At 40.7% G+C, this 25,055-nt stretch overlaps 3 non-coding genes across 3 annotated transcripts; 1 reads left to right on the forward strand and 2 right to left on the reverse strand.

Annotated features, from left to right (window-relative positions):
• Window positions 1–11,495: 11,495 nt before the first annotated feature.
• Window positions 11,496–11,567, reverse strand: TRNAC-GCA (transfer RNA cysteine (anticodon GCA)). The gene has a single exon. It is a non-coding gene; the product is annotated as a tRNA-Cys (tRNA).
• Window positions 11,568–16,945: 5,378 nt separating this feature from the next.
• Window positions 16,946–17,017, reverse strand: TRNAC-GCA (transfer RNA cysteine (anticodon GCA)). Its single transcript has one exon. It is a non-coding gene; the product is annotated as a tRNA-Cys (tRNA).
• A 7,146-nt stretch (window positions 17,018–24,163) lies between these two features.
• Window positions 24,164–24,235, forward strand: TRNAC-GCA (transfer RNA cysteine (anticodon GCA)). The gene has a single exon. It is a non-coding gene; the product is annotated as a tRNA-Cys (tRNA).
• The last annotated feature ends 820 nt before the right edge of the window (window positions 24,236–25,055 follow it).

A 25,055-nucleotide genomic window follows, 5' to 3' on the forward strand; every position in this document is an offset into this window, starting at 1 on the left:
AAAGTGACTAGAGGATAAGTGAGATTTTGAATTTCTGCTCACACTAGTGGACACTGGACACTTTTGGATTGTGTGAGGCCCACTGAATATCTGAGCGCTATGTCACAGGCTCGATGGCACAGCTGTGACCAAAGTGACTAGAGGATAAGTAAGATTTTGAATTTCTGCAGACACTTGTGGACTCTGGACACTTTTGGATTGTGTGAGGCCCACTGAATATCTGAGCGCTATGTCACAGGCTCGATGGCACAGCTGTGACCAAAGTGACTAGAGGATAAGTTGTTGATTCTGCCGCACTAGATTGTGGCCCGTCTTAATTGTCTGTGGCCAAATTGGATCTTTGGTAGAGATTTTACGTGCACGGAGAAAAGAATACACAAGACAAGGTGTATCGTGTCAGTATGATTCTTCTCTGTCTTTAATTCAGAGTCCGCAGCTTTTATAACAGAAATTATGCTATCTCATTGTGTTACATCAACAGTGCATTTCCAAGTTACTATTTACTTTGTTCCCATGTCGCTATATATCACTATGTGCGTTTCTGAGTTACTGTTTACTGTTCTCATATGCTACATAATCACCGTGTACATAAGTATTGTTCTTTAGCCCGATCCACCCAGTATTGCGGTTTTACATGAAGCCTAGGTGGGTCATGCACAGAAATAATTCAGCAGAAAATCAGAAGTATCTTAAAGCAACATGGTCCTATTATTCAGCAAAGCGTCTATATAATGGTACAATTTTGATTCTTGTATATATTCATGTGCCATATTTTCTCCCCTTAACAGTCCCTCCTTTGGAGATATGCAAAATCAAAATCCTAATCTCGTCGAACCTATCGATCTGTCCTCCCGGCCTGCCTATCTCAACAATGCTGGAACCTAACTAACTAATCTTCACCGTATATACGAGACGACCCATCTCTAGTAGATGGACCCCCTCCTAACGGACTTTGCACAGGAGGAAGTCAGATCCTGGACTTTCCCTCGTTGGTTTGCTTCAAGCAGGCATATTCCAGAGGTGGTGCTTGCATGTTTTCATTGGGACATCTTTCATACAGGGGATCTTCGAAATCGGCATGCATGGTCATCATTGTGGTTTCCATAGTTTTCATCATCATTTTCTTAAGGCATGGCACTATGCAGCATAGAATTAAAGAAAATATGATCAAAGGACATAAAATAACTTTTGCAAACTTAATGGGTCAATAATTGCCTTTATGGCATCCCCAGTGTATTTTATAAACCATTGTTGATTATTGTATAAATAGTTTATCCGCTTTGCATTCTTATTTACGGGGATGGTGGGTTTAAACACAGCTATTGTCTCGTTCTCGACTTTGAATTTGTCAGGTACTCCCTGTGTTCCCCCCACTGGTATCTATGCTTCTTAGCCAAAATTTACCTTTTGTGTCACCATTTTCCCTCCCAAGTTTAGTACTTGAGCCTAGTACATATAACCCTTGCTCATTCTCTGAGGGGTTCTCAATAGTAAGGTACAGAACTATGCATCCCTCCTTGGGGCAGTGAGTGGCAGTGACAGGGAGTATTGAATCTGGAAGGCCACTCTAACCCTTAAAATGGGCTTTGGACAGGGTCATGCGACTTAATAGGCTTATTCCCCATTTGTCCCTTCGATGTAGGGCCTGGGCTGGTTGATGTCTCTAGTCACTTTCACCAGTGTGCCACCCAACAAGAGACTAATCCTCCCAGTTTGAACCTTCCCCTATTTCAGCAGTAGTGACACAGATGAATTGTGTATTAAACCCGATATGAAACTGTACCATGGGGCCTGGACATTCTTATTGTGGGACAGTAGTCAAGTTGATATGTTACTCTTGGGGTGGAGACATTATACCAGAAAGTCCGTATGCCCTTCTCATGAGTGACAACCCCTTGGTGACTGACTACCCCTTGGGCTAGGAAAAGGATAAGTGCAGACGGATGAAGAGTGGCAGCCGCTACTGGACTCTGGATCCGGCATCTCTTTGCAGTGGGAAGCATGGACCCATGGACTGCTGCGATAGTTGACAGGACTTGGAACAGGCTGTCAACTCTAGGTTCAAGGGTACGTCTGTTGAACCTCTTGGTGATGAGGACTCAGTCACTGGGCAGGATCTGGTGGTCTCCTATGTCCTCAGGATCTGGGATGGATGAAAAGACTCGAAAATGCATTTTAGTCACATGTTTTTAAACTTAGTCTACATATAGGCAATTATACTTGTGCGTGTACAGTCATGGCCAAAAGTATTGACACCCCTGCAATTCTGTCAGATAATACTCAGTTTCTTCCTGAAAATGATTGCAAACACAAATTCTTTGGTATTATTATCTTCATTTAATTTGTCTTAAATGAAAAAACACAAAAAGAATTGTCCTAAAGCCAAATTGGATATAATTCCACACCAAACATAAAAAAGAGGGTGGACAAAAGTATTGGCACTGTGCAAAAAATCATGTGATGCTTCTCTAATTTGTGTAATTAACAGCACCTGTAACTTACCTGTGGCACCTAACAGGTGTTGGCAATAACTAAATCACACTTGCAGCCAGTTGACATGGATTAAAGTTGACTCAACCTCTGTCCTGTGTCCTTGTGTGTACCACATTGGGCATGGAGAAAAGAAAGAAGACCAAAGAACTGTCTGAGGACTTGAGAAACCAAATTGTGAGGAAGCATGAGCAATCTCAAGGCTACAAGTCCATCTCCAAAGACCTGAATGTTCCTGTGTCTACTGTGCGCAGTGTCATCAAGAAGTTTAAAGCCCATGGCACTGTGGCTAACCTCCCTAGATGTGGCCAGAAAAGAAAAATTGACAAGAGATTTCAACGAAAGATTGTGCGGATGTTGGATAAAGAACCTCCACTAACATCCAAACAAGTTCAAGCTGCCCAGCAGTCCGAGGGTACAACGGTGTCAACCCGTACTATCCGTCGGCATCTGAATGAAAAGGGACTGTATGGTAGGAGACCCAGGAAGACTCCACTTCTTACTCCAAGACATAAAAAAGCCAGGCTGGAGTTTGCCAAAACTTACCTGAAAAAGCCTAAAACATTTTGGAAGAATGTTCTTTGGTCAGATGAGACAAAAGTAGAGCTTTTTGGGCAAAAGCATCAACATAGAGTTTACAGGAGAAAAAAGAGGCATGCAAAGAAAAGTACACGGTCCCTACAGTCAAACATGGCGGAGGTTCCCTGATGTTTTGGGGTTGCTTTGCTGCCTCTGGCACTGGACTGCTTGACCGTGTGCATGGCATTATGAAGTCAGAAGACTACCAACAAATTTTGCAGCATAATTTAGGGCCCAGTGTGAGAAAGCTGGGTCTACCTCAGAGGTCATGGGTCTTCCAGCAGGACAATAACCCAAAACACACTTCAAAAAGCACTAGAAAATGGTTTGAGAGAAAGCACTGGAGACTTCTAAGGTGGCCAGCAATGAGTCCAGACCTGAATCCCATAGAACACCTGTGGAGAGATCTAAAAATGGCAGTTTGGAGAAGGCACCCTTCAAATATCAGGGACCTGGAGTAGTTTGCCAAAGAACAATGGTCTAAAATTCCAGCAGAGCATTGTAAGAAACTCATTGATGGTTACCGGAAGCGGTTGGTCGCAGTTATTTTGGCTAAAGGTTGTGCAACCAAGTATTAGGCTGAGGGTGCCAATACTTTTTTCCGGCCAATTTTTGGAGTTTTGTGTGAAATGATCAATGTTTTGCTTTTTGCTTCATTCTCTTTTGTGTTTTTTCATTTAAGACAAATTAAATGAAGATAATAATACCAAAGAATTTGTGTTTGCAATCATTTTCAGGAAGAAACTGAATATTATCTGACAGAATTGCAGGGGTGTCAATACTTTTGGCCATGACTGTATGTGACCCAAGGGAAAGACTAAACTCTTATGCTATGACTTCCCTGTTTCCTGTATAGCATCAAGTATGTAGAGTTTTGTTCGAGGCCTTAAATTTTCCTTGTTCATCCTTAGGCGTATTTCATCCTGTATAACTTCATCTTAGGTCCATTTCTTCTTTTCTTCCTTGGATACTTGTTTCTGGAGTGTCAGAACATCTTTTTCCAGGGTTATCCCTTTTCCTCTGTTTCCGTGTCAACCGGTATTACTGCTGCTTCTTTTGCTGTTACTTCAGCTAGTCTGTTGCCCACTGCTTCCCTTGAAGTGTCTCCAGTGTGTGTGCTTTTACTTTTACCACCGCAACTCTTCCTGGCATCAACAAGGACTCCATTAATTCTTGTATGGCTTTGTGGTGTCAGACTGGCGTTCCGTTAGCCGTGATGAAGCCTCTTTCCCTCCAGATTGATCTTGACAGCTTCATGTTGAGTGGACCTCTCGTATGCTTCTGTCGAGGCCTGCGGTCCTGCCTTTTGGATGTAGGCAGTGGTTTTGCTGGCAGCAAGTTACTTCTGTGGCTACTGCTATACCAGTGTGCGAATGGCCTTCTTGGTCTGCATACCTTGGTCTATCCACAAAGAGCATCAGGTCAGGATCTTCCAGGTGTTCTCTTGCCTCATGACAGCAAGACAATCGCGTTCAGCCATTTTAGAGTCGACTACCTCTTCCACTAATGTGTCAGAGATGTGGTTTTCATCCTCCATCTTCCTCCCCCCTTTGGCAGAGGTAGAAGAGTAGCTGGATTATGGACAGCACATCTGGAGATGGTGACGTTGTCCGGGAGCAGAGTAGGGCATTGCAGACAGGTGCTTTAGGCCAGGATCTTCAACTGGTGACCCATAAAAATATCAGAAGCTTTGTCCAGCACAGGTGGGTTGCAAACACGGTTCTCATGCAGGTTTGGACTTCACGAGTCACTTGGTCAAGTCTTGGAGAGTAGAAGCCAGGAGGGCATTGTCTTCCTCCGTAAAGCTGTGTTAGGACTACATTTACATGGTCAGGCTTCTTCATGACAGACAAAACAGTTCGGTATAGCCTGGCAGTCCTAGAGCTGTGAAAATGTGATTGCAATTTAGCATATAAAACGCATTGATGCCTTCTTTGGTTAACCTTAAAATAGTTATAAAAAGGTTGCATGTGTAGAAGAGCAGTATTGTCTTGGCTGTCTTCAGTCAGGGTCAGAGGTCATCCATATGTATTGTAAAACGAAGTGGCTGTGGGATGTATCCTCTTCCAGGGCTCCTGGACCGTGGTCATGGCTCGGGTGAACATAGAAAGGCTATACTGTGCCCCTTGAGGCATCATAGTCCAAATATATTGCTGGCCCTCATGTGAAAACAAACAGGTACTGGCTTGCAGCATGTAGAAATAAACTGAAGAAAGCATTGGCCAGGTCAATCACCGTGAACCATAGAAAAATAAATAGAATTGATTAAAAACAAAACATAGTGTGTGGGTTTGGTACCATAGATGTGTTCAGTACTATAACTTCATTGACAGCACACAAATCATGTATTATCCATAACTTCATAGAAATAATTGCAAATTATGAAATGGAGGGTGAATATTGCAATTTCCTTGACAGCAGGGCTACTGGCTTCGGCCCCACCTTTACAAACTGGATTTTCAGCCTGCCAATATTGAGTCTGGGATCAGTGCCATTAGTTCAACGCCCACATGATCTACAGATGTGTCTTGTAAAAAAAAAAGAAAAGACTACATACTTCTTCAGCAAGTAGATCAATATCCCTGATTACTCTTCTGATTGCATCAGGACCCACCAGGAATTTGAGAGGAGTATCCTCAACCTCTGTCTGGGTGAGAGATGTTGTTTCTCTACTGTATTTTTGTGGGGGGGGCGAGCTGTAAGAGAATACGTACTTTCATGGGTTGTGGAATCAGTATGCCAATACCCTATTAAAATCTGGAGCTCGATGTTGGTGGGTGTCAAGCTTCTTCCAACTTGGAACTAATTTGCATTTCAAATCTGAGATCCAGAAACTTTTTGTTACATCGGTGGAAGAAATTATCCACAGGTTCTCCTTTTCCCTGCTTGACATCCTGGAGAATGGGGGTCTGGCAAGCTGCTTACTAGGCTATCTGTCTCCTGGTATTTCCAGGAGTCCTTGCATGTAGTAGATTGTGTATAAAAGAATGAGCTTTGAGGCTTAAAAGATGATGATGATAATTATGTCCCCTCACCATATAACGATAAATACTGTAGATTATCAGTCTGAGCTATTTATTTCCTGTCTCCTCCGGTTCTGTTTACTTATATACCTCCATGTCATATTCATCTTTTTCTTCATTATTCTTTTCATAAACTACATTAATTAATAAAACTATAATGGATGCTGGGCAGGATGTAGCATAAGACGTGCCGTCTATATAAATAGTTGGAAAGAAGGTACGGCTCTTTGGGTTGGTCATCTGACAGTCAGAACAAGTCTCACGATATTCTGCATTCTGTGTTTGACAGCTGGCACACGTCCAGTCATCGGGAATGTATATACAGTAGAAGTATAAATGAATGTAATGCAGATATTGCAACTGACATCTTCCTGTGTAAATATTTGTTTTGCACAAAATTCAGCAATCTTGTTATATTCCTCTCCTCATGCCCTTTTTTCCTAACTTCCTCTGCCATCTTATAAAATGCTTCAGGGTCCTGTAACACCTCATAATACCTGAGGCTGGGACGCTGCTCTCCACTCATTAACACATTCTTCTATCCCTTCTTATCTAATGCTCCTCCCCTCGTGATCAGAGGGTTTCTTAACGTACATTTTCTTCCTCACTCCACTATGGGTCATATCTGTCTTATAGATATCGACTGACTACTCCCACCCATTCTATCATCTGAATTCTGAGTATATCTGAAAAACATATGTATGTGTGCGTCTTGAAACAAATTCTCACGGGGTAATGAACAGTTGGATATGTGACTGTAAAAGCTGTATGTACTCCTTATGTCTGAGTAAAGGGGTCTTCAATGAACATAGTGATGTCTAGCTATCTTGAACACAGTAATATAGGGAATTAACCAACAACTAACACCAGAGTATTTCACAAATCTTGTGTATCCAGAAACTGCGTAGTATAAAAATACCTTATAAATTGTTAAAATTTCTGTTTCCTCAAAACTTTCGCTCTAAAACATTGCAAAGAAAACATCTCACAGAGAAATGTAGTGACATTAGTAAAACAATAACTAAAAAGTAACAATAGACCTCGTATCTCACAGAGATATCTGTACAAATCAAGCAATTACCATTCAAGTAATTCTCTTTCTACCTGAACAACTAACCATATAATTATAGTATGCAGAACAAAACTAGTTTATCCAATTCTCTAATTTCACAACATATATATATATATATGTATACACACATAGAATGTATTCAAAAATTTTTAACCACATGCTAGTACGCCTCCTGCCGGCAAATCATACACACTACAAAAGACAAAAGACAATGAATTTAAAACTGGTACTGACATCAAATACTGCGAATCCTTGACACCAAAACAATTCGCAATTTACCTATCCATATGCCAGCCTGATTTGTAGAGGTGAAAAATCTACACCTGGGCAAACCATACTTTTCAGGGAGAGAGCAATCACTCAGTCACATCAACACAGTAATTGAAATTACCCTTCCACCCATATAACTTATGAACCTATGCTGCAGCTAAAACACCATCACCTTAGCCAGATGATGTCCGGTGGGAAACCCGCAAGAAGTCACCAACCACTTAGAGGTTGGAAAATCACTCAGAGTAATTAAGCCCCTACTCCCACTTGCCCACTGGGAGAGACACAGTTCAGACTTCTGCGATCATCGGTCAAGCCGAGAGCAGGACCGGAACAAGAGTGACAGTGAATTTGCTCAGTACGTCTCCCTATCTATATTTTTTTTCCTTTTCAGGCTGGCTGAGATAACAATCACGTATGCAAACAACCAAAACAGCAAAGCAGAGAGGCAAAGCAGATAAGGCAGACAATTAAACTTTTAGATTACCGTAATTATAAATATGCTTGAAGGGTTACTGTGTGTATACTATAAAACAACTTATTACACTCTATATTTTATATCCTCCGGACTGAATACAGATAATGTAGCGTGATTGTTAAACACTTTGGATTCAGGAAATGCAGCTGAAATAGCAGTCTAACCAGTATGGCAGTATATTCAATATGAGAGCTGCGGACAGGCGTGTCTTAACAATGCACTGTTGATGTAACACAATGAGATAGCATAATTTCTGTTATAAAAGCTGCGCACTCTGAATTAAAGACAGAAAAGAATACACAAGACAAGGTGTATCGTGTCAGTATGACTCTTCTCTGTCTTTAATTCAGAGTGCGCAGCTTTTATAACAGAAATTATGCTATCTCATTGTGTTACATCAACAGTGCATTTCCAAGTTACTATTTACTTTGTTCCCATGTCGCTACATATCACTATGTGCGTTTCTGAGTTACTGTTTACTGTTCTCATATGCTACATAATCACCGTGTACATAAGTATTGTTCTTTAGCCCGATCCACCCAGTATTGCGGTTTTACATGAAGCCTAGGTGGGTCATGCACAGAAATAATTCAGCAGAAAATCAGAAGTATCTTAAAGCAACATGGTCCTATTATTCAGCAAAGCGTCTATATAATGGTACAAAGTGAGATTTTGAATTTCTGCAGCCACTTGTGGACACTGGACACTTTTGGATTGTGTGAGGCCCACTGAATATCTGAGCGCTATGTCACAGGCTCGATGGCACAGCTGTGACCAAAGTGACTAAAGGATAAGTGAGATTTTGAATTTCTGCAGACACTGGACACTTTTGGATTGTGTGAGGCCCACTGAATATCTGAGCGCTATGTCACAGGCTCGATGGCACAGCTGTGACCAAAGTGACTAGAGGATAAGGGAGATTTTGAATTTCTGCAGACACTTGTGGACACTGGACACTTTTGGATTGTGTGAGGCCCACTGAATATCACAGCGCTATGTCACAGGCAGAAATTGGCTAGTGTATCACAAACTACAAGGTGTATGTAGAATTGGGCAGAGTAGGAATCTCCCTAGAGTGCAGGTCTGTAAGAACGGAACATGTCCTCGACTTATTCTCACAGAGTGACACAGATAGCTTCACTGTGGCTGTGATAACAGCCGTTACACGGTACTGTGTGAGGAGCATACACCGCTGTATGGTGCTCAGTACCTCAGCAGGACAAAAAAAAAAAATTGGGATTGCTTTTAAAAAAGCAGTTTGCAGCTCAGTACCTCAGCAGGACAAAAAAAAAATTGGGATTGCTTTTAAAAAAGCAGTTTGCAGAGCAGTGGGTAAACAGCAATGCAGCTGTCAGGAAGCTTTAGAAGGCAGCCCAACAACCAACACCACTGATACACCACAATATAGCCTCCCCTTGCACTGCACACACAGTGAATGGTGTGTTGTACAGGCACAATCGCTAGCAGCAGAAGCAGTTTTTTTTTCTTCTTCCCTGCCTAACACTCTCCCTACAGAATCAGCAGCAACCTCTCCCTATGCTAAGATCGGCAGAAGTAAGATGGCGGTCGGCGTGCACGCCCTTTTATACCCCCTGTGACGCCCACCAAAGCAAGCCAATCACTTGCATGCCCTTCTGAAAGATGGTGGTGACCCGTGCCTATGTCATCACGTTGCCCACAGTGTCCGTGGATCCTGATTGGCTGAAAAAGAGCGCAAAACAAACTTTTGAAACGCGACTTTGGCGCGTAAGTCGCCGACCTCGTGGCCGACCTCATCCTAGGGTCGGGTTTCGTTTCATGAAACCCGACTTTGCCAAAAATCGGCGACTTTTGAAATTTTTTGACCCGTTTCGCTCAACTCTACTAACTAATAGAAAAAGTACAGCGAAACACTCAGGAATTTTTATTTCACAAGTCAGATATCAGTTTTATAATCTTCCAATGTGCTTTGTGGATGCATTGTAGATTTCTTTACAGGCAAAATTTTTGCTGCATTTCTTAAATAGTATTCATATAAAGAAAACATGAATTCAAATTCATACGGTTCTCGGAGTTGAACCAAGGATCTCTTGATCTGCAATAAAATGCTCTACCACTGAGCTATACCCCCTATATTTGAAAAACGCAAACTCTCATTTTTTTTTCAATATGCAATCGGAACAATGTTCAAATGCTCTACCACTAAGCTATGCCACCTATATTTGAAAAATGTAAACTCTTCTTTTTTAACATGAAACCTGAAAATTTTTTTAGTTTATATATGGTTGTGTTTTTTTTACTTTCATATGCATTTTTCTTTGTTAAAAATAATTAACTTTAGCAAAAAGTACAGAGGAACTCTCAGGAATTTTTATTTTACCAGTCAAATCTTAGTTTTAGAGTCTACCAAAGTGCTTTAAGAAAGCACAAAAACATGAATTCAACTTCACATGGTTCAAATATGTAGGTAAGAAAGCATGTACAGTATTATTAATCCATTGTAAATGCATCTTCAGGGGGCACTTGGAGTTAAACCAAAGATCTCTTGATTTGCAGTCTAAGGCCGGGGTCACACTGGCGAGGAATACAGCCGAGAGAGAGGCGCTAAAAGCATGGATTAGACACGGACCAATGATTCTCTATGGGGTCCCTCGCACCAGCCGTATATTACTCATCTGTATTCTAGGCTCCGTGCCAATCGCAGCATGCTGTGATTGTCAGCATACTACGGCCGTAATACGCCAATGCAAGTCTATGGGTGCGCAAAAAATATGGATTACACACGGACCACACATGTGACTTGCGAGAAATACTCACCCGGTGTCTTTTAGCAAAGCCAGCAATTCAGTGCGCTATACAGTAAACTCACACTGACAGGTTTAATAAAGAAGGAAAGAATAGATATATACACATAGAATACATATATATATATATATATATATATATGCATTCTATGTGTCTATATCTATTCTTTCATTTCTTTATTAAAACTGTCATAGGGCTCCATTATATGTCCATTTTGCAAGCCTGCGAGAAAATCTCACCATACGGATGCCATACAGATTACATACGGATGCTGACATGCGCAAAATACGCGACCACACCTTGATTACGGATGACATACGGAGCACTATTTAGGGGTCTGTCATCCGTATTACGCATGTAAAATACTGACCGTATTTTGCGCAGGTTAGTGTGACTCCAGCCTGTCTACCACTGAGATATACCCCCTAATATTAAAAGACCTAAACTCTTTTTTTTCTCATAAAACCTGAAATCTATTTGCACAGTTTTAAGCTGTTGAGACTTTTTTACTTTGATATACATTTTTATTTGTTAAAAATAACAAACTAATTTAAAAAGTACAGAGAAACACTCAAGAATTTTTATTTCACAATTAAATTCTCAGTTTTATAGTCTTCCAATGTGCTTTAAGTATCTTTTGTAGATTTCTTTACAGGCAAAATTTTTCAAACTTTTTGCTGCATTTCTTAAATAGTATTCATGTAAAGAAAACATGAATTCAACTTCATACGGTTCTAAATCTAGTATAAATATATAGGTAGCAAAGCATGTATTTTTAATCTGTTGAAAATGTACCTTCAGGGGGCACTCGGAGTCAAACCAAGGACCTCTAGATCTGCAGTCAAATGCTCTACCACTGAGATATACCCCCATGTTTTAAAAAAGCAAACTCTCATTTTTTTTTATTTAACATGCAATCAGTAAAATGTTCAAATGCTCTACCACTAAGCTATGCCACCTATATCTGAAAAATGTAAACTCTTCTTTTTTAACATAAAACCTGAAATTTTTTTTAGTTTATATATGGTTGTGTTATTTTTACTTTGATATGCATTTTTCTTTGTTAACCCCTTCACGACCTTTGACGCCACGTAGGCGTCATGAAAAGTCGTGCCAGAACCACCCATGACGCCTATGTGACGTCATGACTTTAAAGCCCCCCTGCGGGTCGGGTGACCTAGGTCACTGAAAGGTCACCTGACCCGCAGATATAGGGGGCTTCGTTCTTCGCCACAGGGGGCGTGGCTTTGCCGCCACGTGGCTACGATCGCTCTGATTGGCTGTTGAAAGTGAAACAGCCAATCAGAGCGATAGTAATATTTTATCAATGAAAATTGATGAAATATTACAATCCAGCCATGGCCGATGCTGCTGTAGAATCAGACATGGCTGGAGACACCGATTCCACTCCCCCACCGGCGATCGCCCCCCCGCAACTGAATGACAGCGGCGATCTGCCGCCGCTGTCATCATCTGCCCCCCTCCCATTCCCTCTGCTCCCCGCCAGATTCCGATAACCCCCTCACCCCCTCTCACCTCCCCCGGCACCTTCTAAGTCCCCCTGTCGCTCCCGGTGTCCGGTGGGTCCGGTTCATGGGCGCCGCCATCTTAGAAAATGGCGGGCGAATGCGCAGTGCGCCCGCCCGAATCTGCCGGCTGCAGATTCCATTCTTTCATTTTGATCACTCTCACAGTGATCAAAATGAAAGAAAAAGTAAATAAATCCCCCGATTATCACCCCCATAGGTAGGCACAACTAATAAAATAAAGAAAATATTTTTATTTTTATTTTTCCATTAGGGTTAGGGTTAGGGTTGAAAAGAGGGTTAGGGTTGAAAAGAGGGTTAGGGTTGAATTAGGTTTAGGGTTGGAATTAGGGTTAGGGTTGGAATTAGGGTTAGGGTTGGAATTAGGGTTAGATTAGGGTTAGGGTTGGAATTAGGGTTAGGCTTGTGGTTAGGGATGTGTTAGGGTTAGGGCTGTGGTTAGGGGTGTGTTGGGGTTAGGGTTGGAGTTAGAATTGAGGGGTTTCCACTGTTTAGGCATATCAGGGGGTCGCCAAATGGGACATGGTGCAACCATTGATTCCAGCCAATTTTGCGTTCAAAAAGTCAAACAGTGCTCCCTCCCTTCCAAGCCCTGACGTGTGCCCAAACAGTGGTTTACCCCAACATATGAGGTATCAGCGTACTCAGGAAAAATTGCACAACAACTTTTGGGGACTAATTTCTCGTGTTACCCTTGGGAAAATAAAAAATTGGGGGCTAAAAAATTATTTTTGTGGAAAAAATGATTTTTTCATTTTCACGTCTCTGCATTATAAACTACTGTGAAGCACTTGGGGGTTCAAAGTGCTCACAACACATCTTACATACGTTCCTTGGAAGGTCTAGTTTCCAAAATGGGGTCACTTGTGGGGGGTTTCCACTGTTTAGGCACATCAGGGGCTCTGCAAACATAATGATGACCGCAGACTATTCCATCAAAGTCTGCATTTCAAAACGTCACTACTTCCATTCCAAGCCTTGACGTGTGCCCAAACAATGGTTCCCCCCCACATATGGGGTACCAGCGTACTCAGGACAAACTGGACAACAACTTTTGGGGTCCAATTTCTCCTGTTACCCTTGTGAAAATAAAAAATTGCAGGCTAAAAAATCATTTTTTGAGGAAAAAAAAGATTATTTATTTTCACGGTTCTGCGTTATAAACTTCTGTGAAGCACTTGGGGGTTCAAAGTGCTGCTCACCACACATCTAGATAAGTTCCTTGGTGGTCTAGTTTCCAAAATGGGGTCACTTGTGGGGGGTTTCCACTGTTTAGGCACATCAGAGGCTCTGCAAACGTAACATGATGCCCGCAGACCATTTGATCAAGTCGGTATTTCAAAACGTCACTACTTCCCTTCCGAGCCCCGACGTGTGCCCAAACAATGGTCCCTCCCCACATATGGGGTATCAGCGTACTCAGGACAAACTGCACAACAACTTTTGGGGTCCAATTTCTCCTGTTACCCTTGTGAAAATAAAAAATTGCGAGCTAAAAATTCATTTTTTGAGGAAAAAAAAGATTTTTTATTTTCATGGCTCTGCGTTACAATCTTCTGTGAAGCACTTCGGGGTTCAAGGTGCTCACCACACATCTAGATAAGTTCCTTGGGGGGTCTAGTTTCCAAAATGGGGTCACTTGTGGGGGGTTTCCACAGTTTAGGTACATCAAGGGTTCTGCAAATGTAACATGATGCCCGCAGACCATTCCATCAAAGTCTGCATACTAAAACGTCACTACTTCCCTTCCGAGCCCTGACGTGTGCCCATACAGTGGTCATCCCCCACATATGGGGTATCAGCGTACTCAGGACAAACTGGACAACAACTTTTGGGGTCCAATTTCTCCTGTTACCCTTGTGAGAAAAAAAAATTGCGTGCTAAAATTCATTTTTTTGAGGGAAAAAAATGATTTTTTATTTTCACGGCTCTGCATTATAAACTTCTGTGAAGCACTGAGGGTTCAAGGTGCTCATCACACATCTAGATAAGTTCCTTGGGGGGTCTAGTTTCCAAAATGGGGTCACTTGTGGGGGGTTTCTACTGTTTAGGCACACAGGGGCTCAGCAAATGTAACATGACGCCCACAGACCATTCCATCAAAGTCAGCATTTCAAAATGTCACTACTTCCCTGCTGAGCCCCAACGTGTGCCCAAACAGTGGTTCCCCCCACATATGGGGTACCAGTGTACTCAGGACAAACTGGACAACAACTTTTGGGGTCCAATTTATCCTAGTACCCTTGTGAAAATAAAAAATTGCCAACTAAAAAAAAAGATTTTTTATTTTCACTGCTCTGCATTATAAACTTCTGTGAATCACCTGGGGGTTCAAAGTGCTCACTATGCATCTAGATAAGTTCCTTAGGGGATCTAGTTTCCAAAATGGGGTCATTTGTGGGGGAGCTCCAAAGTTTAGGCACACAGGGGCTCTCCAAACACGACATGGTGTCCGCTAACGATTGGAGCTAATTTTCATTTCAAAAAGTCAAATGGAGCTCATTCCCTTCTGCGCCCTGCCGTGCACCCAAACAGTGCCCCCCCCCACATATGGGGTACCAGCATACTCAGGACAATCTGGACAACAACTTTTTTGGTCCAATTTCTCCTGTTACCCTTGTGAAAATAAAAAATAGCGTGCTAAAAAATCATTTTTGAGGGAAAAAAAATGATTTTTTATTTTCACTGCTCTATGTTATAAACTTTTGTGAAGCACTTGGTGGTTCAAAGTGCTCACTACACATCTAGATAAGTTCCTTAAGGGGTCTAGTTTCCAAAATGGTGTCACTTGTGGGGGAGCTCCAATGTTTAGGCACACAGGGGCTCTCCAAACGTGACATGGTGTCCGATAACGATTGGAGCTAATTTTCCATTCAAAAAGTCAAATGGCGCTCCTTCCCTTCCGGGCCTTGCCGTGCACCCAAACAGTGGTTTATGACCACATATGAGGTATCGGTGTACTCAGAAGAAATTGCCCAACAAATTTTAGGATCCATTTTATCCTGTTGCCCACGTGAAAATGAAAAAACTGAGGCTAAAAGATAATTTTTGTGAAAAAAAGTACTTTTTTTTTTTTTACGGATCAATTTGAGAAGCACCTGGGGGTTCAAAGTGATCACTATGCATCTAGATAAGTTCCTTGGGGGGTCTAGTTTCCAAAATGGGGTCACTTGTGGGGGAGCTCCAGTGTTTAGGCACACAGAAACTCTCCAAACGCGACATGGCAAGCGCTAAATATTCCAGCATATTTTCCATTCAAAAAGTCAAATGGCGCTCCTTCCCTTCCGGGCCCTGCCGTGCGCCCAAACAGTGGTTTATGACCACATATGAGGTATCGGTGTACTCAGGGGAAATTGCCCAACAAATTTTAGGATCCATTTTATCCTGTTGCCCATGTGAAAATGAAAAAATTGATGCTGAAAGAAAATTTTTGTTGGAAAAATTAAAATGTCCTTTTTTTCCTTCCATGTTGCTTTAGTTCCTGTGAAACACCTAAAGGCTTAATAATCTTCTTGAATGTAGTTTTGAGTAGCTTGAGGGGTGCAGTTTTTAGAATGGTGTCACTTTTGGGTATTTTCTGCCATATAGACCCCTCAAAGTGACTTCAAATGTGAGGTGGTCCCTAAAAAAATGGTTTTGTAAATTTTGTTGTAAAAATGAGAAATCACTGGTCAACTTTTAATCCTTATAACTTCCTAACAAAAAAATATTTTGCTTCCAAAATTGTGCTGATGTAAAGTAGATATGTGGAAATGTTATTTAGTAACTATTTTGTGTCACATAACTCTCTAGTTTAACAGAATAAAAATTCAAAATTTGAAAATTGCAAAATTTTCAAAATTTTCACCAAATTTCTGATTTTTTCACAAATAAACGCAAAAATTATCGATCTAAATTTACCACTAACATGAAGCCCAATATGTCACGAAAAAACATTCTCAGAATCGCTAGGATCCGTTGAAGCGTTCCTGAGTTATTACCTCATAAAGGGACACTGGTCAGAATTGCAAAAAATGGCCAGGTCATTAAGGTCAAAATAGGCTGGGTCATGAAGGGGTTAAAAATAATTAACTTTAGCAAAAAGTACAGAGGAACTCTAAGGAATTTATATTTTACCAGTCAAATCTTAGTTTTAGAGTCTACCAATGTGCTTTAAGAAAGCACAAAATCATGAATTCAACTTCACATGGTTCAAAAGCTTGCATAAATATGTAGGTAACAAAGCATGTACAGTATTATTAATCCATTGTAAATGCATCTTCAGGGGGCACTTGGAGTTAAACCAAAGATCTCTTGATCTGCAGTCTAACTGTCTACCACTGAAATATACCCCCTAATATTAAAAGACCTACAGTCTTTTTTTTTTTCCTCATAAAACCTGAAATCTATTTGCACAGTTTTATGTTGTTTTGACTTTTTTACTTTCATATACATTTTTATTTGTTAAAACTAACAAACTAATACAAAAAGTACAGAGAAACACTCAGGAATTTTTATTTCACAAATAAATTCTCAGTTTTATAGTCTTCCAATGTGCTTTATGTATCTTTTGTAGATTTCTTTACAGGCAAAATTTTTTGCTGCATGTCTTAAATAGTATTCATATAAAGAAAACATGAATCCAATTTCATGCGGTTCTAAATCTAGTATAAATATATAGGTAGCAAAACATGTATTTTTAATCTGTTGAAAATGTACCTTCAGGGGGCACTCGGAGTTGAACCAAGGGCCTCTTGATCTGCAGTTAAATGCTCTGCCACTGAGCTATACCCCCTATACTTGAAAAACACTAACTCTCATTTTTTTTTTTTTAACATGCAATCAGAAAAATGTTCAAATGCTCTACCACTAAGCTATGCCACCTATATCTGAAAAATGTAAAATCTTCTTTTTTAACATAAAACCTGAAATTTTTTTTAGTTTATATATGGTTGTGTTATTTTTACTTTGATATGCATTTTTCTTTGTTAAAAATAATTAACTTTAGCAAAAAGTACAGAGGAACTCTCAGGAATTTTTATTTTACCAGTCAAATCTTAGTTTTAGTGTCTACCAACATGCTTTAACCCCTTCCTGACATCAGACATACTATCCCGTCCATGGGACCCAGGCCCCTATGCCCATGGACGGGATAGTACATCTACCGCGATCAGCGGCGCCCACGTGGTGAGCGCCGCTGATCGCGGCCAGGTGTCAGCTGATTATCACAGCTGACACCCGGCACAATGTGTCAGGGGTGGTCACGGACTGCCCCGACACGTTAACCCCTTGCACACCGCGATCAAACACGATCGCGGTGTACCGGGGGTTAAAGGGAAGCATTGGCAGGGAGGGGGCTCCCTCCATGCTTCCCTGAGCCCCCCACGGCAGCGCAATGTGCAGCACTGCTGCCGGGGGCTCCTTTCCTGCAGGCCCCCGAATCCAAGATGGCGACTGGGGCCTTCAGGGGCCTGAAGGAAGCTGGCTTCCTCAGTGCCTGCAAAGCGCAGGCATGAGGAAGCCTTGTGCACTGCCTGTGACAGATCGCTGATCTGTCACAGTGATCTGTGATGTGACAGATCAGTGATCTGTCACAGAACAGTGATGTCCCACCTGGGACTATTTAATAAAGTAAAAAAAAATAAAAAAAAGTGTTAAAATAATTTAAAAAAAATCGCCAAATAAATTACAAAAAAAAAAAAAATAACCCCCAAATAAATCAATTTTTTGAAAATAAAAAAAAACAATAAAAGTACACATATTAGGTATCACCGCGTCCGTAACGCCCCGCCCTGTAAAACTGTCCCATTAGTTAACCCCTTTAGCGAACCCCTTAAAAATAAAAATAAAAAACAAAGCAAAAAATAATGATTTATGATCATACCGACAAACAAAAAGTGTAATAACGTGCGATCAAAAAGACGCATATAAATATCCATGGTACCGCTGAAAACGGCATCTTGTCCCGCAAAAAACGAGCCACCACACAGCATCATCAACGAAAAAATAAAAAGTTATAGCTCGCAGAATAAAGCGATGCAAAAATAATTATTTTTTATATAAAATAGTTTTCATTGCATAAAACCGACAAAACATTAAAAAACGACCTCAATGAGGTATCGCTGTAACTGTACTGACCCGTAGAATAAAACCGCTTTATCAATTTTACCGCACGCGGAACGGTGTAAACGCACCCCCCCAAAAGAAATTCATGAAACGCTGGTTTTTGCTCATTCTGCGTTGCAAAAATCGGAATAAAAAGTGATCAAAAAATGTCACGTGCCCGAAAATAGGACCAATAAAAATGTTAACTCATCCCGCAAAAAATAAGACCTCACATGACTCAGTGGGTCAAAATACGGAAAAATTATAGCTCTCAATATGTGGTGATTAGAGTTGAGCGATACCATCCGATACTTCAAAGTATCGGATCGGAATGGATCGGCCGATCTTTAAAAAAAGTATCGGTATCGCCGATTCCGATACCGGAAGTCCCATTCAAGTCTATGGGACTTCCGGTATCGGAATAAGAAAAACCCTGTTTTTGCCTTGTACAGCCTCTCTGGGGTCTGTACGGGCCTTTCGGGGGGCTGTGCCGGCCTGCCAGGGGGTCTGTGCAGGCTCCGGTGGTCTGTGCCGGCCTGCCGGGGGGTTGTGCCGGCCTGCCGGTGGTCTGTGCAGGCTCTGGTGGGCTGTGCCGGCCTGCCGGGGGGCTGTGCTGGCCTGCCGGGGGGCTGTGCAGGCTCCGGGGGGCTGTGCCGGCCTGCCGGTGGTCTGTGCAGGCTCCGGGGGGCTGTGCCGGCCTGCCGGGGGGCTGTGCCGGCCTGCCGGTGGTCTGTGCAGGCTTCGGGGGTCTGTGCAGGCATCGTCCGATGGGACTACAAGTCCCATCGGGCGATGCCTGCTACCATGACAGTGATTGACACATTAGCCAATGATGGGACAGTAGTAGTCCCATTATCCGGCTAATGTGTTGAATGTAAAAAAAAAAAAAAAAATTACATGCTACATACATGCTACATACATACAACATGCATACTACATACATGCTACATTCATACTACATACTACATACATGCTACATTCATACTACATAAATACTACATGCAACATACATACTACATATATACTACATACATACTACATGCATGCTACATACATACTACATGCTACATACATACTACATGCTACATACATACCACATATATACTACATACATACTACATGCATGCTACATACATACCACATACATACTACATACATACTACATACATACTACATGCATGCTACATGCATGCTACATGCTACATACATAACACATATATACTACATGCATGCTACATACATACTACATGCTACATACATACCACATACATACTACATGCATGCTACATACATACTACATGCATGCTACATACATACTACATGCTACATACATACTACATATATACTACATGCATGCTACATACATACTACATGCTACATACATACTACATATATACTACATGCATGCTACATACATACTACATGCTACATACATACTACATATATACTACATGCGTGCTACATACTACATGCTACATACATACTACATATATACTACATGCATGCTACATACATACTACATACATACTACATGCATGCTACATACATACTACATGCTACATACATACCACATACATACTACATATATACTACATGCATGCTACATACATGCTACATGCATGCTACATACATACTACATACATACTACATGCTACATACATACCACATATATACTACATACATACTACATACAATACATTCATACAATACATACATAGACATACAGTACATATAACATAGAGTAACATACTTACCAATACTTGTCACATTGTTCCCCGAAGCCATTGTCTTTTCCGGAATAAATATTAACATAACAAACCACAAAAATACTCACCCACGATCCGAAGCAGTCCACGAGTGTGTCCCACGACGATCTTGGGTAGAGAACTGCAGCATCAGATGATGCTGCCGTTCTCTACGGGCTGCAGGAATCCAATGACGGAAGGTAGGTATCCTTCCACACTGTATTCCTCCGCCACTTAAAAAAAAAAAAGTCCCTAGTCTCACTTTATGCCATTGCTGTGTGGGAATTTCCCACGCAGCAATGGCATAAAGTGAGACTAGGGACTTTTTTTTTTTTTACGTGGCGGAGGAATCCAGTGCGGAAGGATACCTACCTTCCGTCATTGGATTCCTGCAGCCCGTAGAGAACGGCAGCATCATCTGATGCTGCCGTTCTCTACCCAAGATCGTCGTGGGACACACTCGTGGACTGCTTCGGATCGTGGGTGAGTATTTTTGTGGTTTGTTATGTTAATATTTATTCCGGAAAAGACAATGGCTTCGGGGAACAATGTGACAAGTATTGGTAAGCATGTTACTCTATGTTATATGTACTGTATGTCTATGTATGTATTGTATGAATGTATTGTATGTATGTAGTATATATGTGGTATGTATGTAGCATGTAGTATGTATGTAGTATGTATGTAGCATGCATGTAGCATGCAGTATGTATGTAGCATGCATGTAGTATATATGTAGTATGTATGTAGCATGCATGTAGTATATATGTAGTATGTATGTAGCATGTATGTAGTATGTATGTAGCATGTAGCATGTATGTAGTATATATGTGGTATGTATGTAGCATGTAGTATGTATGTAGTATGTATGTAGTATGCATGTAGCATGCAGTATGTATGTAGCATGCATGTAGTATATATGTAGTATGTATGTAGCATGCATGTAGTATATATGTAGTATGTATGTAGCATGTAGTATGTATGTAGCATGTATGTAGTATGTATGTAGCATGCATGTAGCATGCATGTAGTATGTATGTAGTATGTATGTAGTATGTATGTAGCATGCAGTATGTATGTAGCATGCATGTAGTATGTATGTAGCATGCATGTAGTATGTATGTAGTATGTATGTAGCATGTAGCATGTATGTAGTATATATGTGGTATGTATGTAGCATGTAGTATGTATGTAGTATGTATGTAGTATGCATGTAGCATGCAGTATGTATGTAGCATGCATGTAGTATATATGTAGTATGTATGTAGCATGCATGTAGTATATATGTAGTATGTATGTAGCATGTAGTATGTGTGTAGCATGTATGTAGTATGTATGTAGCATGCATGTAGCATGCATGTAGTATGTATGTAGTATGTATGTAGTATGTATGTAGCATGCAGTATGTAGCATGTATGTAGCATGTATGTAGTATGTATGTAGTATATATGTAGTATGTATGTAGCATGTAGTATGTATGTAGCATGTAGTATGTATGTAGCATGTAGTATGTATGTAGCATGCATGTAGTATATATGTAGTATGTATGTAGTATGCATGTAGTATGTATGTAGCATGTAGTATGTATGTAGCATGCATGTAGTATGTATGTAGTATTTTTTTTTTTTTTTTTAACATTTAACACATTAGCCGGATGATGGGACTACTACTGTCCCATCATTGGCTAATGTGTCAATCACTGTCATGGTAGCAGGCATCGCCAGATGGGACTTGTAGTCCCATCGGACGATGCTTGCACAGACCCCCGGACATCAGCACAGCCCCCCGGCAGGCCGGCACAGCCCCCCGGCAGGCCGGTACAGACCCCCACAGGGTGCACAGACCACCGGCAGGCCGGCACAGCCCCCCGGCAGGCCGGTACAGACCCCGGGCAGTCCACACAGCCCCCGGCAGGCCGGCAGAGACCCCTGGAAGGCCCGAAATGACGGCGCATCATGATGCGCACACACCGCGCATCATGATGACGTCAGGCTGTCAATCAACTTTGAACTTCCGATTCCGATGCCGAATTCCGATATTGAAAAAATATCGGAAGTCGGTATCGGAATTCCGATACAGCAAGTATCGGCCGATACCCGATACTTGCGGTATCGGAATGCTCAACACTAGTGGTGATGCAAAAACTATTTTTACAATAAAAAGCGTCTTTTAGCGTGCGACAGCCGACAAACATAAAAACCGCCATAAATAGTAAATCAAACCCCCCGTTATCACCCCCTTAGTTAGGGAAAAATAATAAAATAAAAAAAATGTATTTATTTCCATTTTTCCATTACGGTTAGGGTTAGGGTTAGGACTAGGGCTAGGGTTAGGGCTAGGGTTAGGGCTAGGGCTGAGATTAGGGTTAGGGGTGTGTTGGGGTTCGGGTTGGAGTTAGAATTGGGGGTTTCCACTGTTTGGGCACATCAGGGGCTCTCCAAATGCAACATGGCGTCTGATTTCAATTCCAGCCAATTCTGAGTTGAAAAAGTCAAATGGTGCTCCTTTCCTTCCAAGCTCTGACATGCGCCCAAACAGTGTTTTACCCCCACATGTAGGGTATCAGCCTACTCAGGACAAATTGCAAAACAATTTTTGGGGTCCAATTTCTCCTGTTACCCTTAGGAAAATGAAAAATTGGCGACAAAAATATCATTTTTGTGGAAAAAAATATGATTTTTTAATTGTACGGCTTTATGTTATAAACTTCTGTGAAGCCCTTGGAGGTTCAAAATTCTCACCACACATCTAGATAAGTTCCTTAGGGGGTCTAGTTTCCAAAATGGTGTCATTTGTGGGGGGTTTCCACTGTTTTGGTACATCAGGGGTTTTCCAATCGCGACATGATGTCCGATCTCAATTCCAGTCAAAAACGTCAAATGGCGCTGCTTCCCTTCCGAGCTCTGCCATGCGCCCAAATAGTGGTTTACCCCCACATGTGGGGTATCAGCGTACTCAGGACAAATTGCACAATAACTTTTAGGGTCCTGTTACCCTTGGGAAAATAAAAATTGGGGTGAAAAGATCATTTTAGTGGAAAAAATATGATTTTTTAATTGTACCGCTGTACGTTATAAACTTCTGTAAAGCCCTTGTGGGTTCAAAGTTTTCACCACATATGTAGATAAGTTCCTTGGGGGGTCTAGTTTCCAAAATGGGGTCACTTGTAGGGGGTTTCCACTGTTTAGGTACATCAGGGACTCTCCAAACGTGAAATGGCGTCCGATCTGAATTCCAGACAATTTTGCATTGAAAAAGTCAAACGGCGCTCCTTCCACTCTGAGCTCTGCCATGTGCCGAAACATTCGTTCCCCCCACATATCAGGTATCAGCGTACTCAGGACAAATTGCACAATAACTTTTGCAGTCCAATTTCTCCTGTTACCCTTGGTAAAATAAAAAAAATTGAACCTGAAGTATTTTTTTTGTGAAAAAAAGTTAGATGTTCATTTTTTTTTAAATATTCAAAAAAATTCCTGTGATGCACCAAAAGGGTTAATAAACTTCTTGAATGTGGTTTTGAGCACCGTAAGGGGTGCAGTTTTTAGAATGGTGTCACTTTTGGGTATTTTTTATCATATAGACCCCTCAAAGTGGCTTCAAATGTGATGTGGTCCGTAAAAATAAAATGGTGTTGTAAAAATGAGAAATCGCTGGTCAACTTTTAACAATTATAACTTCCTAACAAAAAAAAATTTTGGTTCCAAAATTGTGCTGATGTACATATTTATGCAAGCTTTTGAACCATGTGAAGTTAAATTCATGATTTTGTGCTTTCTTAAAGCACATTGGTAGACTCTAAAACTAAGATTTGACTGGTAAAATAAAAATTCCTAAGAGTTCCTCTGTACTTTTTGCTGAAGTTAATTATTTTTAACAAAGAAAAATGCATATCAAAGTAAAAATAACACAACCATATATAAACTAAAAAAAATTTCAGGTTTTATGTTAAAAAAGAAGAGTTTACATTTTTCAGATATAGGTGGCATAGCTTAGTGGTAGAGCATTTGAACATTTTTCTGATTGCATGTTAAAAAAAAAAAAATTCAGGTTTTATGTTAAAAAAGAAGAGTTTGCATTTTTCAAATATAGGGGGTATAGCTCAGTGGTAGAGCATTTGACTGCAGATCAAGAGGTCCTTGGTTCAACTCCGAGTGCCCTTTGAAGGTACATTTTCAACAGATTAAAAATACATGCTTTGCTACCTATGTATTTATACTAGATTTAGAAGCCGTATGAAGTTGAATTCATGTTTTCTTTATATGAATACTATTTAAGAAATGCAGCAAAAAGCTTGAGAAATTTTGCCTGTAAAGAAATCTACAAAAGATACGTAAAGCACATTGGAAGACTATAAAACTGAGAATTTATTTGTGAAATAAAAATTCCTGAGTGTTTCTCTGTACTTTTTCTATTAGTTTTTTTTTTAACAAATAAAAATGTATATCAAAGTAAAAAAGTCACAACAACATAAAACTACAAATAGATTTCAGATTTTATGAGAAAAAAAAGACTGTAGGTCTTTTAATAATAGGGGGTATATGCATTTACAATGGATTAATAATACTGTACATGCTTTGTTACCTACATATTTATGCAAGCTTTTGAACCATGTGAATTTGAATTCATGATTTTGTGCTTTCTTAACCCCTTCACCCCCAAGGGTGGTTTGCACTTTCATAACCGGGCCAATTTTTACAATTCTGACCACTGTACCTTTATGAGGTCATAACTCTGGAACCCTTCTATGAATCCCGGTGATTCTGACAATATTTTCTCGTGACATATTGTACTTCATGTTAGTGGTAAAATTTCATTCAAATAACTTGCGTTTATATGTGAGAAAAACGGAAATTTGGCAAAAATTTTGAAAATTTCGCAATTTTCCAACTTTGAATTTTTATGCCCTTAAATCACAGAGATACGGCACACAAAAAACTTGATAACTAACATTTCCCACATGTTTACTTTACATCAGCACAA

This window comes from Dendrobates tinctorius, unplaced genomic scaffold (genome assembly GCF_039654945.1).
Source record: "Dendrobates tinctorius isolate UK_male_01 unplaced genomic scaffold, ASM3965494v1 ptg000008l, whole genome shotgun sequence".
NCBI classification, from domain to species: Eukaryota; Metazoa; Chordata; class Amphibia; order Anura; family Dendrobatidae; genus Dendrobates; species Dendrobates tinctorius.